This window comes from Meriones unguiculatus, chromosome 10, assembly GCF_030254825.1.
Source record: "Meriones unguiculatus strain TT.TT164.6M chromosome 10, Bangor_MerUng_6.1, whole genome shotgun sequence".
NCBI lineage: Eukaryota > Metazoa > Chordata > Mammalia > Rodentia > Muridae > Meriones > Meriones unguiculatus.
The window spans coordinates 32,487,844-32,491,480 of NC_083358.1; positions in this window are offsets into that span (position 1 = coordinate 32,487,844).

Below are 3,637 nucleotides of genomic sequence, written 5' to 3' on the forward strand. Positions count from 1 at the left end.
GTTGCCTAGACAACTGAATGCCGCTTATAGGGGCGGGGCTTCGGGAGGTCCTGCCCCTCCCTTGCGCCTCGCAGTGGTGAGGGAGCAATGCTGCCTGCCTCCTCTGACGCCTAAATGCGATCAGTCTCACATGGGTAAGAGTTGCCGTTAAATTGGTAGCCAAAGTAACAGCTCAGGCTTGCCCAGAGCCTTCTCTGTCACTGAAACCATGTTAAGCCTACTTCGTTCAAATCCTTGCAAGGACCCTGTAATAATTCTATTCATCCTTGCCAATCAGAGACCCCCAAGCCCAAAAAAGCTAGCAGAGGCTGGTGGAAGTCTCTGCCCCACGGCACGGTAAAGATTCTAGTCTGTGTTCGCTGCCTGCACCTTCAAACAGGCTAGCTGCAGTTTTTCTAATGTTGCTGGAAGAGAAAGAGAAACTGTGGTTGGTTTTAAAATAAGTGTGAGTTCAAGACCAGTGCCTAAAAGAGACTGAGCCGTGTGTCTTTACTATCCTGGGAGGAGGCGAGGCAAAGACCTTTTGGGCCCTTAAATGGCTTGCAATTAATGAGATAACGGAGACTCAAACAAATTGCAGCCTAGGGTGAGGATAACAACAGCATTCTCTGGTACCCTTAAAGGTGGTTAAGACGGTAATTTTTTTAAGATAGTAAATTTTACGATTTGTGGAGCCTGGGCTACCAATATTTACTTATGAGACCTTGCCTCATCAATCAATTTAATTAATTAGTGGGCATTGTCGTACGTTGCTTAGCAACAAGGAAACACTTTGAAAATGGGTTGTCGGGCTGTTGCAGCATTGGACAAACCCCATAGAGTGTACTTACACAAACGTAGGAGGCCTGCTGCACGCCTGGGCTAAAGGGTATAAATATTCATAGTTCAGCCTACCTCACCCACGGCCACGATGAGCAAAGCACCCCAAGATTAAATCAAACACCAGAGAGAATGATGTAACCCAGGGATTTGGTAAACACAAACCCAGGAAGCTGCTGCTGGCATAACACACCTTACTGCTTCACAGCGAAGCTCTCTACGCAAGCAGAAAGAATATATGCTAAAATAATGAAAAAGTGTACGCTTCTACTTAAACCAATATGGTAATTTACTCTCGTTATTAAACATGTACAATATTCAATTGTAGTGCTATATTGTCAGGCCACTGGCGGCACACTGGCTTTGGTTACACCAAGAGCATCGCAAACATGCCAGTAATACATTGCACTATGACGTTAGGATGGCTATAGCAATGCAGGTCAACTCATTCCTACCTGTGGGAGCACAACAGAGCTGCCACGAGCGGCCGTTGGCTGTGTATGGGCCACAGAGCAGAAGATGCTCAACCTTTCCTTGTGGAAATGAACAGGGAAGCTATAACCGACAATAAACTCACCACCTCCAATAAATTCAGCTCTAAAGGGATCTGACGTCTCTGGCCTCTGTGAGTACCTCCATAAACATGAATACACACACGTAATTAAAATAAAGTGAAAACAATTTAAGGCTGTGTGGACATTCCTGCCTTTGGACTTGATAGACCTGGGTAGACCTAGGTTCCTTTTCTTGGGTGAGCATATCACCCAACTAAAATTAAATAATTAAATTAAATTAAAATAATCTCTATTTTAATAACTATAACTCCCCAATAAACTCCTACTAAAGTGCACAGAACTTAAAAACCCTGACCAGATCAAGCAGTAGGTAAAGACTCTCACTGCTGGTCCCGACGTAGAAAACCCCTCGGGAAAACAGTTAACAGTTTCTGAAAGATCTAAAATACTTTACCACGTGACCCGGTCATGCGCTCTGAGATGCTCACCCAAGCAACCGAAATGTCCGCCCACAGATAGAAGACTAAAGACACTCCTGGGCATGAGTGACTGTCCGCCCATAAAATAGAGAAGTGGCGTGCTGCCTCGTGTAAGGACACGCATGCATAAGCCTCAGAGTGAGGGTGGAGTGAGAGAAGTCAGACTACAGAAGAGTCCTGATACGTAGACTCCTGTGTGTGAAATTCTAGAAAATGCACGCTGTCTATGAGGACAGAACTAGATCGGCAGCTGCCTGGGCCGTGAAGATGCAGTGAAACAGGGCTACGGAAGAGGCCCCACAAGGAAAGGAACATATGAAGAGGCACTAAAATTTACCAAGTTGGACACTATACACTCTTTAGTATGTAAGCTTGCTGCATATGGATTATAAATCAATGAAACTATACGGTAAATGTGCTGTTTTCTCCACTCCAGCCTTGCACATTCAACCCCTGCTGTGTGACAGGCGTGTCAAACTTCGAATCTTCCCACTAAAGTCATGAGCTTTTTCTCTGTTTCTCTCCGGACCCACTCTTTGCACACTCATCCTCATCTTAATAGATAACGACTCTATCTTTCCATGAGCGCAGTTCAGCACGCCTGGAAGTCATCCGAGACCAGCCCTCGAGTGCCCCTGCCTCAACTCCACAGCTGATCTTTCACCAGATTCCACTGGCTCCTCCTTCAAAATCAATGCAGAACATGACTTCTTCCGGCTGTACCCACCAAGGTCTAAGCCGCCATTATCTTTCACCTAAATGACTGCAGTTATCACCTCATTGTGCACTCTGTAATGTGTCAGTAAAACTGGAAAGTGGGAAGAGAGGAAAGGGACAGGAAAAGGGGCAAGAGGAAGATGAGAAGGGGGGGAAAGACTAAGGGAGAGAGGGAGGGAGGGACAGAAGGAGGGATGGGAGGGAGGGAGGGAGGGAAGGCTTTCCTTCTTTCTTCCCTCATATCAGGCAGGATATTCACAGTCAGCCAAGGCATGGGTTAAACACAAACATAAATGGGACCGTGTCTCTTGGCACAGAACTCCTGTCCAGCTCACATCCAGAGTTCCTCCTGAGGGTGTGTTCTCCCTGTGGCCTATGCTAGGTCTTCCCCTGCCTCAGTTCTTACCTAGACCTCCTGACAGTGTGACCTTCTTTCTAGTCACACTGGCTCCCTGGCAGTTTCCTTAAACTGGCCAGGCAGGTCCCTGCCTCTGGGTTCTTACCGTGACAGTTTCCTCCCCAGGACACTCTTCTCTCAGACGTCCACATGGTACATCCCTTGGCCCGTTTCAGATTCAGTTTCCTTTCAAGTCGGTCTCCTCCTTTCTGCTGTCTTCTCAGTCCTGGAAAACCTACCAAGCAAATTTGTTAATGTTGAAAGAAGCACCTGGAATGCAGAATGGCTTGCACACGCTGCCCGTCACTGCAACAATGTACAGACTGCATTCCACCCCTGCCCCTCCAATCATCATCTTTTATTTTTGTTTTTGTTTTGTTTGTTTGTTGGAGGTATGGTCTCATGTAGCCCAGGTTGGCCTTGAACTCCCTACATAGCCCAGGGTGACCTTGAACTCATGAGCCTGTTTCCTGCTCCTCAGTGCAGGAAAAAAGCATGCACTACCACGCTCTCTGCACCCGGAGAGAGCTTTCTGATTTTTGGCAAGGCTGCCAGCCATTCATTTTCCAGTCTCCACATCAGCCCTCAGCATCGAGGTGACCAGCATGCCCTACGTCCATGCCTAGCTTTTATGTGGCTGTCTGGGATCTGAATGCAAGTCCTCATGCTTCTACAGCAAGCACTTTTATCCACTGATACATCTCCCCAGT